Here is a 15,317-nt window from a genome sequence, read left to right on the forward strand (position 1 = left end):
GCTTCTGACGGCTTAGGCGCTGCCTGCAGCTGTTGCGTCAGCCGCTGCAGTCCTCGCAGCCACAGCATCGATGCCTGCGTGCAGCTGCTCTTCGACTCTGCCAGCATGCTGTCGCTGCATTTGAAGAAACACCAGTCACTATTGCTGCTGTAACCGAGAGTCGACTGGTTACAAGCTGAAGTACAACACAGATTACTGAGTAGCTCGAATTAAACTTTCACCACTTGAGCCAGTGAAGACGGAAAAGTATTTACCATATGTATACTAAACTTTATAGGAATAATATTCAGACTGGGTGCAGCAGGATTTGCTTTGTGTGTTGTTAGTAGTGGATGACTTGGTGTTAGGCGCCGGTGCCGGTACGGCGACGTAGGGTTGAAACATAAGCATCACTGTGCATTACAGTTGCAGACATTCATCATGAGTCTGGACAAGATGAGCAGGGCTTTACTCGTAAAGATGTTTTATCAAAACAACAGCAGTAGTGCTGCTGCTCTTGGTGAGTAGCGACGCATTAAATGAATATGGAGAGGTCCTCCTTCCACATCGGTGTTGAAGAACAGTTCGGAAGTTCGAATTAATTAGCGATTTGCTACTTGTCTGAGGATGCTGAACGCACTTGCGATCTTCAGGCAGTGTATGAGCTGTGTCATGGCAGCTGAACATTCCATGGTCCATCGTCCGAAAAGTGTTGCAAACGACTGTGAAACGGTATCCCTAGTGCGGTACCAGGCTGTCGTGGATGCAGGTGGTCGTCACATCGAGCAGAGTTTGCAAGTGGAGGGTAAGCATGGTACGCAATTAACAAATGTTATATCCTCATGTGGAAATTGAAATATGTTTCTTTCGATGGTTTACCCGTTATTTTCTTATCCGCGTGGCTTTACAAACGTTTCCACAACTTTCCATTGCCCTGCGATCACTCGTTTCTCAATGGCGCTCTCTCAAGTTACTTGTAGCACACCTGTAACTGACTTTAAGCCTTCGAGTTGACGATTCCGTTTCTGCAAGGTAATATTTCGACAGCTAACTTAGCTGTCTTCTTGTGGTGTTGTCATTGATGGTCCTAACGTAAGCTCGCTTCCAGTACTTCAACCAGATAGCGATTTATTGTTGATGTCGCTGTCCTACTTATAGTATAATCGAATCCTTTCGTCCACTAATCGCAAACTATAAAAGGAAAAGCACTGAATTTCCCATGTAAGAGTGACGGGACGTCGACTGTAAGAGGAAAGGGGAATTTCTGCTAGCTAAATAACTTTATTTTCGACGGATGAGTCAAGAACTCTCGTGGTGTATAGTGCTTTGAAAAATGAATACGTTCCTTCACATTAATAAGATCATATTAATTACAGCACGCGCAGATGCATTCAAACAATCATATTTCCCGCGCTCCGCACAGAACGGGTGGAAGCCCTAACAACCCGTACAGTGGGACGTACCCTCTGCCATGCACTTCACAGAGGTTCGCAGAGTGTAGATGTAGATGGCAAAAGATTGAACAAATAAAGTGATTCCACCATCAACCACAGTTGGGCCCAAGCTTTACTTTCGAAATCGTCATTTGAAGGCATTAGATGACGCCATCTCCACTCCTAACCACAGGCCCGAAAACGACCCAGCGATGGAGAATATCATCTCAAGAAGTGGCGGGTCCAAAGAACAGCTCCTCTTCTTTCTACACTCTAACCCACCATCAATGCAGCAAGGGGGAAGACTGGAAAGTCGAAACTGAGGAGGCGAGTAATGATACACTATGTGATCAGTAGTATCCGGACACCTGGCTGAAAATGACTTACAAGTTCGTGGCGCCCTCCGTCGGTAATGCTGGAATTCAATATGGTGTTGGCCCACCCTTAGCCTTGATGACAGCTTCCACTCTTGAAGGCATACATTCACTCAGGTGCTGGAAGGTTTCTTGGGGAATGGCAGCCCATTATTCACGGAGTGCTGCACTGAGGAGAGGTATCGATGTCGGTCTGTGAGGCGTGGCACAAAGTCGGCATTCCAAAATATCCCAAAGGTGTTCTGCAGGATTCTGCTCAGGACTCTGTGCAGGCCAGTCCATTACAGGGATGTTATTGTCGTGTAACCATCCGCCACAGGCCGTGTATTATGAACAGGTGCTCGATCGTTTTGAAAGATGCAATCGCCATCCCCGAATTGCTCTTCAACAGTGGGAAACAAGAAGGTGCTTAAAACATCAGTGTACGCTTGTGCTGTGATAGTGCCACGCGAAACAAAAAGGGGTGAAAGCCCCCTCCATGAATAACACGACCATAGCGTAACACTACCGCCCCCGAATTTTACTGTTGTCACTACACATACTGGCAGATGACGTTCACCGGGCATTCGCCTTATCCACACCCTGCCATCGGATCGCCACAGTGTGTACCGTGATCTGTCACTCCACACAACGTTTTTCCACTGTTCAATCGTCCAATGTTTACTCTCCTTAAACCAAGGGAGGCGTCGTTTGGCATTCAATCACGTGTTGTCTGGCATATGAGCAATCGCTCTATCATGAAATCCAAGTTTTCGCACCTCTCACCTAACTGTCATAGTACTTGCAGTGGTTCCTGATGCAGTTTGGAATTCCTGTGTAATGGTCTGGATAGATGTTCAAATGGTTCAAATGGCTCTGAGCACTATGGGACTCAACTGCTGAGGTCATTAGTCCCCTAGAACTTAGAACTAGTTAAACCTAACTAACCTAAGGACACCACACACATCCATGCCCGAGGCAGGATTCGAACCTGCGACCGTAGCGGTCTCGCGGTTCCAGACTGCAGCGCCAGAACCGCGCGGCCACTTCGGCCGGCTGGGATAGATGTCTACCTGCTACACATTACGACGCTCTTCAACTGTCGGCGGTCTGTCAGTCAACAGACGAGGTCGGCCTGTATGCTTTTGTGCTGTACGTGTCCCTTCACGTTTCCACTTCACTATCACATCGGAAACAGTGGAACTATGGATGTTTAGAAGGGTGGAAATCTCGCGTAGAGACGTATGACACAAGAGACACCCAATCGCGTGAGCACGTCCGAAGTCTGTGAGTTTCGCGGAGCGCCCATTCGGCTCTCTCATGATGTCTAATGACTACTGAGGTCGCTGATATGGAGTACCTGGCAGTAGGTGGCAGCACGATGCACCTAATATGAAAAACGTATGTTTTTGGGGGTGTTCGGATAGTTTTGATCACATAGTGTATCAGAAAATTCATACAGATGTGCGTCTACGCCAAAGAAATGTGGTGAAACAAAACTCACAATCAAACCAAGGGCGAAAATACGTACAATGTTAGCCTAGGGGCGACCGAGGACCACAGGTAGGTCGCAGAGAATGCAACAATAGGTCACCTGAACGCTGACGGAACTGCTGAAGTTGATCTTCCATCGTCTTACTTCTTCGCACTGTGGTACGTGTAATATTACCACAGATGAGGAAGGACACTCCACTGTTCCCGATGGTTGCACTAGGCACTAGGCACTTTTGTAAAATGACCACAGGAAAAGTGTAAACTGCTCAAAGACAGTTTTGCACCACAACATGATTTGTAGAGTTTGTGTATTTTAAATCGTAAATATTTTTCTCGGTACTCTTTGGACCACAGGAAATCACTATATAGAGCCACTTGTGCCGAGATACCTCTAAGGGTCATTTCATTTTACAGTGTGTCACGTTCTCACTTTACACCAAGAGAGGATGGAAACACGGGAAGCTGCCTGCCGAATCGGCGTAAACCACAGCAACATTATTCGAATATTTGCCCACTACCATGAGAAAAAAACATTGAAGATCTACTTCGTAGTGGTCCTTGAGGGTCAACAACAGCTGGTGATGGCTACCTACATGTGGGTATCCCGAACAGGAAGCAACAGAGCCGCGAGCTGCCTTTTTGGAGGGCTCGGTGGATCTACCTAGTACGTAGCCATCTCCATGTGATGTCCATTGTTACCAACAACCCAAACCCCAAGCACTGGTGCTAAGAAGATGAACACGGGAACACCTCCGCAAACAAAAGAAAAAAACATAAAAATTCCACAGAATGGTAAATTTGTTTCCTCTGACATTTTTAATTTACTCGTATATACGAACATTTCAATCCCAAAAACAATAATCCCCAACTAACTCATTAATAAAGAAACTTACTACAAAATAGGAAGATACCTATGACAGGAATACAAGAAATCATGAACTTACTAAAGCTGGTAATAAAATAAAATTACTTTGAATTTAACAATAATTCACCCAGGGAGATAATGTTACAATAGGATATAACACTGCAGGAACCATAGCTGACTTCTTCCTCAACACTTAAGAGACAAAATTCTTCACTCCAACTAACCCACTAGCAACGAAAATAGTGTACTATTTCCGGTATGTTGATGATACTCTACTACTAATAGACGGATCCAACACTGACATACAACAGTTACATAAAACGCTGTTGGATCCAAAGAAGAGCGGCGCATTTCGTCACAGGGTTATTTGGTAACCGTGATAGCGTTACGGAGATGTTTAATAAACTCAAGTGGCAGACTCTGCAAGAGAGGCGCTCTGCATCCCGGTGTAGCTTGCTCGCCAGGTTTCGAGAGGGTGCGTTTCTGGATGAGGTATCGAATATATTGCTTCCCCCTACTTATACCCCCCGAGGAGATCACGAATGTAAAATAAGAGAGATTAGAGCGCGCACGGAGGCTTTCAGACAGTCGTTCTTCCCGCGAACCATACGCGACTGGAACAGGAAAGGGAGGTAATGACAGTGGCACGTAAAGTGCCCTCCGCCACACACCGTTGGGTGGCTTACGGAGTATAAATGTAGATGATGTAGATGTAGAACTACATGCAAAAATCAGATTCACAATGGAACCTGAAGCCAATAAAACTTTACAGTTTTTGGACCTGAGAATCAAACATGGTAACAAGGAGCAAAATTTGAAATATACCGAAAACATGCAACGTCAGACAACATTATTAATGTAAACTCCTGCCACCCGAAAACACACAAATACGCATACTTTACCACAATGTTTAGCAGAGCAATAAATCTACCTTTAGAAAGGAAAGCTCTACAAAAAGAATTGGCAGTTCTTACTTATGTACCTCAACAAGATCCAAACATAGTGAAAAAAACTATATGATAAACGCCTTAAACCTAAATCCACTAACATCCATAGTGGCATAAAATTAACGAAAGAAATACTCACAAAACAAAAGTTCAAATGCATACCGAAAACTTACATGGGACAAATATCCAACAAACTAAACACACTATAAAGAAGACAGCAGTCAAATTCGCGTACAGAACCAGACACAACCTCAAAACACTAATCCATTCCTATAAAGCAAAACCATAACTACACACACTACTAGGCATATATAAAATGAATTATAAAAACTGTGCCGGCCGGAGTGGCCGAGCGGTTAAAGGCGCTACAGTCTGGAATCGCACGACCGCTACGGTCGCAGGTTCGAATCCTGCCTCGGGCATGGATGTGTGTGATGTCCTTAGGTTAGTTAGGTTTAAGTAGTTCTAAGTTCTAGGGGACTTATGACCACGGCAGTTGAGTCCCATAGTGCTCAGAGCCATTTTTATATAAACTGTGATACAGCAATTAATTTAGATGGTGATAAATAATTGAAATTTGGCTGCATTTGGAAACGACATAGGCAAGAGTAAGATTATAAGAGAACGACAGCGCCACGATGCCGTATGGAAGTACTAGCAAATAGTAAAACAAAATTGTTATAAGTTATAATGTTACTCCTTTTAACAAAGAGTATTTGGTTGCCGATAGCTTGAAGACCTCGAATGGAATCTGCATTAGTAGCTTTGGCTCATGTTCACCGATAACTGCAGGATTTGTCCGACGCCTGATGACCGTCGTAGAAGAGTGTGAAGAAGGCCAGGTAACAGTGCAGTATTACGTGTACAGTCCCATGGGTTCAGCAAGGAAATGGGTCAGTAATCACACAGACGACAGATCCACAATGCCGGCAGGAGTGGCCGTGCGGTTTCTAGGCGGTACAATCTGGAGCCGAGCGACCGCTACGGTCACAGGTTCGAATCCTGCCTCGGGCATGGATGTGTGTGATGTCCTTAGGTTAGTTAGGTTTAAGTAGTTCTAAGTTCTAGGCGACTGATGACCTCAGAAGTTAAGTCGCATAGTGCTCAGAGCCACAGTTCCACGATGGTTTCGTCTATCATTAGCATGAGGACACGGCATCCACCTCATGAACACCTATTTCCTGCAGAGCAGCACGGCACAGTAGTACTAGAGCCTCATGACCCAACCACCTCAAGGTGGTCTGACGTGCTTGATGCCGAGATAAATGAAGTAATGGCACAGCAAGTCTATGCAGTGACGCAGAAGTCCCTGTCTTTTAATCATCTGCCGGCCGGTGTGGCCGAGCGGTTCTAGGCCCTTCAGTCTGGAACCGCGTGACCGCTGCGGTCGCAGGTTCGAATCATGCCTCGGGCTTGGATGTGTGTGATCTCCTTAGGTTAGTTAGGTATAAGTAGTTATACGTTCTAGGGGACTGATGACCTCAGATGTTATGTCCCATAGTGCTCAGAGCCATTTGAATTTTTTAATCATCTGCCAGTAATTTAAGACATCGACTTGGCCTTTTATCTCACAAGCATCTCTTTACACTGCAGAGGATCAACTGGAAGTTAAATAGAGCCACAGTTGAGCAAAACTAGAAACCCACGCAGCAGCTTCAAAATATCGGAGCAGAGAAAGTATTACATCACCTAACAGATACGTCAATAAGAGCAGTAAAAATATCATTACCAACACCTACACGCATCCAGCATGACTCCTCATGATAGCTACCACACAAACATGATTGATGCGTTCACCCCGGCCGGTGTGGCCGAGCGGTCCTAGGCCCTTCAGTCTGGAACCGCGTGACCGCTACGGTCGCAGGTTCGAATCATGCCTCGGGCTTGGATGTGTGTGATCTCCTTAGGTTAGTTAGGTATAAGTAGTTCTACGTTCTAGGGGACTGATGACCTCAGATGTTAAGTCCTATAGTGCTCGGAGCCATTTGAATTTTTTAATCATCTGCCAGTAATTTAAGACATCGACTTGGCATTTTATCTCACAAGCATCTCTTTACACTGCAGAGGATCAACTGGAAGTTAAATAGAGCCACAGTTGAGTAAAACTAGGAACCCACGCAGCAGCTTCAAAATATCGGAGCAGAGAGAGTATTACATCACCTAACAGATACGTCAATAAGAGCAGTAAAAATATCATTACCAACACCTACACGCATCCAGCACGACTCCTCTTGATAGCTACCAGACAAACATGATTGATGCTTTCACCCATAAAAATTGGGTTTATCCTGAAGGGCAACTAACGAGATATCCAACGACGAAGTGGCTGTTGAATCGCCTACGACGCAAAACTGATCTCACTATCAACGAGTACAGAAGTAGAGCTAATCTAGGGGCGATTGGCATTTTTTATGGCTGAGGACGACATGATGGAGCGTCTTAATCCAGGTTCACAGCCTTAACACCAGAAAGGTTCCAGAACCCGACTGGCTCACCAATCAACATCGATAACAGCTGCCACCACAAGCAGACCATATACCACAGCTGTCTTTGAGGAGGTACTGTGGATTCTGCGTACGTTGCTGCTCAAAATAGTTCGTAAGGTGGGGGAATGCAGCGTAATCACACTTCAGCGAGTCCACCCGACCCGTGCACTATGACCTACATACCAGCGGCCAAGCGGCTCCTTTACCATGCAACTGTAACAGGTCCAGAGCGAGTCTCTTATCAGAAAGCGAGGCAGACCCAGACCCATCATATGCCGCAGCACTTGGAAAGAAAATCAATCATAGTGCTAATACCCGGTGGCCAGATATGCTGTCGAGAAAATCAGCTCCAGAGGAGTTCAAATGGTTCAAATGGTTCTGAGCACTATGGGACTTAACATCTGTGGTCATCAGTCCCCTAGAACTTAGAACTACTTAAACCTAACTAACCTAAGGACATCACACACATCCATGCCCGAGGCAGGATTCGAACCTGCGACCGTAGCAGTCGCGTGGTTCCGGACTGCGCGCCTAGAACCGCTAGACCACCGCGGCCGGCTCCAGAGGAGTAACTCAGTTAAAAGGTCCATAGCAATAGACAGCCAAACTTAAATCACAAGCCACCTACTAAAATTCAAATGATGAAATAGAAGGTTGTGGGCTTTAACAAAACTAGGGAACACAGAAAAAGAACCTGCAAGGATTCCACTGTCTCCTGGCTCCCAATAAGACATTTGATGGTCATCTGTTTTCCTAAGCCAGTCGAATTAAAAAGCGCTCCAAATGGTTGGACTACCTGACCGGAGACCTTTGCTTAACCTGTTTACACCAGTGCAGAAACTTTATACGCATCAAAGAGCGTTGTGATGCGCTAGCACTACCAGACACACACAGAATTCTAGACCACTTTCATGTTTTACCTGTCACGACAAGTTAATAATGACTCCAGCCTCTGGGATTTGGTTTCAGAAGATTCCCATTGTTTATCAGGCAAATGGTTCAAATGGCTCTGAGCACTATGGGACTTAACTGCTGAGGTCATCAGCCCCGTAGAACTTAGAACTACTTAAACCTAACTAACCTAAAGACATCACACACATCAATGCCCGATGCAGGATTCGAACCTGCGACCGTAGCGGTCGCTCGGTTCCAGACTGTAGCGCCTAGAACCGCTCGGCCACCAGCGTCCGGCGCAGCTGAGTGAAGACATTTTGAAATTATTGAAGGTAATAGTTTTTGAAAATTGGCGAGAGGCCTGTTCCTGACAAAAGAATCTGCTGTTCCGTTGTGAGGGAGCGGAGAAAATCTTGTGTGAAAAAGATTATGGACGAGACATTTGACAGTTGCTCGATTTCACAACACATGTTGACATCGGAAGCGCAAATGAGGAGACGAAGATTTTTCGTGTTTTATTTTCTCTGTTACAAAAGAAAATTCGAAGTACATATTAAAGAAAACGAATCTTCCTGTTAGATTAAAACTCTGTGCCGGAACGAGACTCGAAATCGGGATCTTTGACTTTCGCCGGCAAGTGCTCTACCGACTGAGCTACCCAAGCACGACTCGGGACCCGTCCTCACAGCTTCAGTTTTGTAAGTACCTCTCCCCATTCTGGGTACATATGAAAGACTTTTTCCCGACTGAAAAATGTCTGGATGAGTACCGAAAACTGCGGTGTAGGACTTTTAAATGGCTGCTATTAAAGCTATGAAAACAGTACTCCCTGAAACATCCCTTTCCCATTGTAACTGTCCCTTCAACTAGTGTATGTGGAAGAAAATACAGGAACTGAGATTAACGGAGGAATAAAGGGATATGGAAGAATTCCAACTGTGTGGCCACATGTCTGCTGAAATGGCACATTTTCCATTAAACTGTGTTGATGAAGCGTGGATGGTAATAATGGAGGAAGCGCACAATAGAAAAAAGGTCCTTATTAGATGGAGCAAGCTGAGCACCTTTAGATGCTCAGTGAGGAATGATAACTGGGACTAATTGGTCTATAGCAGTTTTGGGGAGATTGCTTTTATCCTAGGCATGGAAATACATTGAACCGGATTAAGTACATCAAATGATGTTTCAATTTTTTTTCTTTACTCTTTGAGTGTAGAATTAACAGTTTAATTGCTCTTTACAAATGACAATTTGTTTCAGGAGAATATGAAGCAAGTATGGTAGTAACTGAATATTTTAAAATAATACTTACTTTTAACAAAAACTGGAGAGAGTACTCCGAAACACTTATAGAGTGTCTTCGGTTTCGATATACTTGAAACCTGTGCGTCTGCCGCATCATTAATCTGATCACAGCATTGTCTATTTAGTCGCAAATATTACCCTCATAACCAGCCATCTCGTACCAGATTGTTTCGTAATGTGTTTCAGTTGTGGCTGCATGAGGCAATAAGCAATTCGATCACCGAGAAATCTAGAGGCAGGGCCCCAAAGTACATTGTGTGTATTAAAATCTCCGTGCGGAGAAAATATCGGTGCAGCTGTGTGATAAGCTTAATGAAAGCATCACCACGCAGGCAGTCATGTGTTGACAGGTGAATGGAATATACTGTTATCCCTAAAACCATCAACGTCAGGTGCTCCTCTTCCAAATCGTAGTATCTAGATTATTTCTCCAAGTGCTTAGAGTGTCACTCTTTCTACATGCAGCCAGAATCCACAAATGTTCAACTGTAACGTGAGACTCACTTTGTCGGTGAAGTTCATCTATTTCTTTTCCGTTTTCTGTCTGTCGGTGTGAATATGTTGCAAAAAAGGAAGTCTGCTTGAGGGACTAGATGATTTCTCAGGTAGATCACACAATTCTGTAGATTCATCGAACGAATCCGAAAATTCAAGCAACAAATGGTTGGATGTCTTTGAGCTGCCTTGTAGTTTTTACTGACACGTTTAACGTTGATGGTGATAAGTACGGTTTGCAGTCATACAGCCAACGACAGCACCTTACTGTTCGTGTTAAACTGTCGACTCCTCGAACTAGCGTTTGTAAGGGCAGAAGCGAATGAGGTGAGTATCAATGATTGCAACATATTTGTAGGTTTTTTTCACTTTGGGGTACTATTCTGTCTTCTCGCTTTGAGTTTCTGTGACTTCGGTTTTCCAATGCATACAGGACATCCCCTGTTCCGGAGAGAGGTGATTTCTGGAGGAACTGGAGCACATTTTAAGAGATAAACAAGTAATTTCATCATGTGCTGCCTTAAACCAGTTTGGTAACGTGTGTCCGTATCACATTTAAAGCAGTACATAGGATTTGGAATGTATGGCCTAAGCTCAAATCGGGTGCATCCTGTGATTTTGTGCTCAGGGCATTTGTTCGATTGAATCCAAGAATCAGTACTGCTAATTCACCATTTGAATTCCCATTATACGAGGGCGTGCTGAGAAGTAATGCCTCCGAATTTCTTATGTGAAAACTCTTAAAGCTTTTTAAATAAAACCAACGCTATTAAACTTCTATATATTTTCTTTATGTCTCCGTGTTTGCAGCTCTCTGCCGCTAGAGGGCTCCGAATTATAACGTGTAAAATAACTATGTGTAACGTAACTATGTCATTCCGTGAGAAATAGGGTGCTGTAATCCAGATCGGATTCGAAGAGTGCGTCCACATACGGAACACCCTCTCCTTCATCATGACAATGCCAGACTACATACGAGCGCTGCTACGTCTGCAACAAGAAGACACCTTGGGTTCACTGTCATCGATCACGCTCCATACAGCCCCGACTTGTCACCAACCAATTTTCATCTGTTTCTAAACCTTAAAGAATATCTTTGAGAACATCGATGTGATAGCGCTGAAGCGGGGCAAGCACAGGTGAGGTTGTGGTTCCGTCAACAAAGTCAAACATTCTACAGTGACGGTATCAACAAACTAGTCTCTCAATGGGAAAAACGTGTTCGTCGCCAGGGTAACTATGTTGAGAAATAAATACGTTGTCATGAAAAATAAAGTTGTAGATTGTTAATAACGTTTGTTTTATTTAAGAAGCTTTGAAGTTTTCACATAAAAAATTCTAACGAATTGCTTTTCATCACGTCCTCGTATTTTGGATGTTAACGATCCCTACCTGTGCTCTTTCATAGTTAGAATCATGTTTATGTCGGTGCGTTTCTGAACAATACAACACAAGGTTATTAATAAAGGCAATAAATTCCTTAATTGAGTCTGCCATCACAAAGTACTTTTTCGAATAAAGCCTTCTAGATCGCTTCAACTATTTTAATTTATTACGACGTTCCGGAGACTACCACTATCAGATGAAACCTCACAACTAGCATAAAACGAAGTTGTGTTTGTCGCTCACACTAAACTTCGGTTTACGAGTTCTGTGGTCTCATCTGATCATGGAGATAGTCGATGTATCCTACAAATGAAAACTTGTTTTGCGACCTCGACAGCTTATTCTCAAAATATCCAGTACCAGGATTTATTGTGCTATGCAGTTATGTTTTAATGAGATATTCCTCAAGCATTTTCCTTGAGCTTAATGGTATTTTGTGAAGTGGACGTTCCTGTAGACAGAATCCAGCCTCGCAGACATACCTTTCCACACGGACACTCTCGACGTCTTTGACGGCGTGAGTTTGCTCTGGTATTTGCTCTGACTCCTGTATTGATTTGACTTTCGGCAATGTGTGGCCTTCTCCATCATCTGGCACTGACTGAGTGTCGTAATTCTCCACAAACACCTCAGTCTCTTCCTGCTCTGGTACTGTCTGGTCTTCATTCTTCTGTATCGGCACGAGGATCAGGTTTGGCCCCCTCGTTGTCTCGGTCCTTACACATGATGTAACTGGCTGCGTTTTAGTGTCTTCTAAAGGCTCTTGAAAGTCACTCTTAGGTATCTGTTGATCCTGAGTTTGCTTAAGTGGTGCCTGCGTGTGGCTGCTCTCCGGTAAAGATCGACCTTGACGCTGTTGTAATGGTAATAAGTTGGTTCCCTTTTTCGGTGCACCTTGCACGCCCTCTTTCTTTGGCTGGAACTTAGGCTTGTGATCCTTCAGCGTCTTTTCTTCCTCGATCTTCTTTAAAGGCCTGCGTATCTCTCTTTTCTCTTGCACTCTCTGTGGCCGCTTCCGTGGAGGAGATCCGTGGGCCCCTCTTTCATGTATCAATTCTTCGTCGATCCTTTCCTGTAACTGCTTCGTCTGAACAGCACTTTCCTTTAGCGGGGGTTTGACGTCTCTTTTCTTCCGCTGAGTCTGCATACCAGCATCCTTTTGTAATGCTTTTGCCTTATTCTCTTGTGACAGTGACTCAACTGTTTCCTTACTTGTTTGTACGCCACCTTCTTTCAACTCAACTGTTTCCTTACTTGTTTGTACGCCACCTTCTTTTAATATTGGCCGCGGTGTTCTCTCGCTCACCAAAGGCTCGTCCATTTTGAGGAGCTGTTGTCGTAAATCACTCGCCTCTGCTACTGTCTGGTGACTCAGTTTCGCCGCTGGTGCTTCCATGTCACTCTGCTCATCAGGGACTGGAAGTACACTTTTCTCCTCCGGTGCATCCTGCTCGCTGCCCCAAGTCGGTAATTGCGCAGAGATGCTCTTCGTCTGTTCTTGCGCGTGGCTCTCCTCTGGCGACGTCTGTTCCTTCCGCGGCTGCTTGCCCATCATCTTGGACCAGCTATAGCTCAGTATACTGCCACTGCGATCCTCGGACTCGGCAGGAAGTGTCTGACCAATGCTGCCCTCCAATGTCAGGGGTGAAGGCGTCAGGATGATGACGCTTGACAACTGATGATCCTGCAATTAGGCATGCAACACAAATTAATTTTTATCAGTAATATTATTATCAATCAGCCTGTATTTTACATAATCAATGGTAGTTATTTTAACATGTAGTGTTCAAAATTGATCTTATCCTGACAGAGATGGTTCAAATGGCTCTGAGCACTATGGGACTCAACTGCTGAGGTCATTAGTCCCCTAGAACTTAGAACTAGTTAAACCTAACTAACCTAAGGACATCACAAACATCCATGCCCGAGGCAGGATTCGAACCTGCGACCGTAGCGGTCTTGCGGTTCCAGACTGCAGCTCCTTTAACCGCACGGCCACTTCGGCCGGCCCCTGACAGAGAAGTGAAATAGGAGGATACCTTCGATCCGCAGAGAGATCCCATTTTTGACTCGTGTAGTGTCACAAGTTAGTGTTCGTGAGTTTTTCCGCCTGAGCAGTGACAGGTAAATATTCATATTATGGTATTTGAATATATTCACGATATTTATGTTTCAATAATTACTGTAGATGTGTTTAACGTGGAAATGACGAGAATCTTTACGAAGCAATATAGGGTTTTTTCATCTGAGGCACAACTTCTGAGTGGCGGACAATGCAGTTTTAGTCGACAAGCAGTGATCGAAGGAAGATGGCAGTCACATTTTCAAAATATTCTACGTCCCTTACCGTAAAAATAAAAAAAAATCTATTCACAGCAAAAGAACTTCGTCAAAAAAGGTAATATGGTCGGTCAGTCAGAGAATACAGATTGATGAATGAATTTTATTAAAGCCGGGGCGAAGGAAGGGTAGCTGCCATGCTCAAAGAAAAGGATTTAGAATCTGTGTTCTTATTTTACGGATAAATTTATTTCCTTTCTTAAATCACAGGGATTTTATACATATGGAACAAAGAAAATGGAAAGTTGGATGAAACAAACAGCAAGAAATTTTACGATCCAAACAGAATAGACTATTTACATTGTTTATTGTAAAAACTAGTAGCAACTGTTTGAACAAAAATAATCACTAAGCAATATATCTACTAAAAAAATTGGCTTTCTAGCGTCCTATGTTCTTTTTTATAGCAAGAACTCAGCAAACAGCTGTATCTTGTATCCATTTTATTAAGGCACTGTCGGTGTCGTGGATTATAGCCGCATCATCAGATGCATATCTAAATAACAAGAAATACCAGAGCCACAAGCACATAATTATGAGACTAGATAAAAACGCAAGTGTACTTACAAAAATTAAAACATAGCAGAAAGTACAGAAGGCTCACCCTCCTTAGTGAAAACGATAATGTCTGTAGGGCCGACAGTCAATGAATAAAAAATGGAGCAACGGACAACATTCTACGCCACGTAAAAGGGATGAGCCTATAGCCAAAGAGCGAAAGTGAGACGTTGGATCAAAAGCAACATTTCGATCAGGCATAAGCAGAATGCTGATCGGCAAGTCGGCGCAACACAGAGCCAATCACGTGAGTCACAGCAAATAGCGGCCGCATTGCACGCGCGGAAAGTTGGGGCTTCGTTACATCAGTTTTGACAGAATAAGTGTAAAAAAGCAAGTAGATACCATGCAAGGAATGTCTAGAGCAGAGCTGTCGAGCCCCCGGCCCGCAGGCCGCTTGCGGCCCAAAGCAAGTTTCAATGCGACCCAAAAAGTGAGCATATAACATGGTCGTTTATGTAAAGTTATGATGAACTGAATGTTTTCAATTTGAAATGCCGCCACACGATGCTCTCTTCTCTCATCAGTCCATCCCCCCCCCCCCCCTCCCACGGTTTCCTTTTTTTTCTTCACCTGGCGTATAGAGGATAGACCCAGACGCAAGAGTAAATTACATTGCCCACAGAGTGATGCCATAACCGAATACACAGTTAGAAGAAGATATCACAAACCAAGAAATATCTGAAAATAAGTGAGGGAGAGAAACAAACGGTAATAAAGCAGGTGAAAGGATTAACTAAGATCTCGTAAAACAAACAAAATTAGATAACATGCCCCGATGA

This window comes from Schistocerca nitens, chromosome 4, assembly GCF_023898315.1.
Source record: "Schistocerca nitens isolate TAMUIC-IGC-003100 chromosome 4, iqSchNite1.1, whole genome shotgun sequence".
NCBI classification, from domain to species: Eukaryota; Metazoa; Arthropoda; class Insecta; order Orthoptera; family Acrididae; genus Schistocerca; species Schistocerca nitens.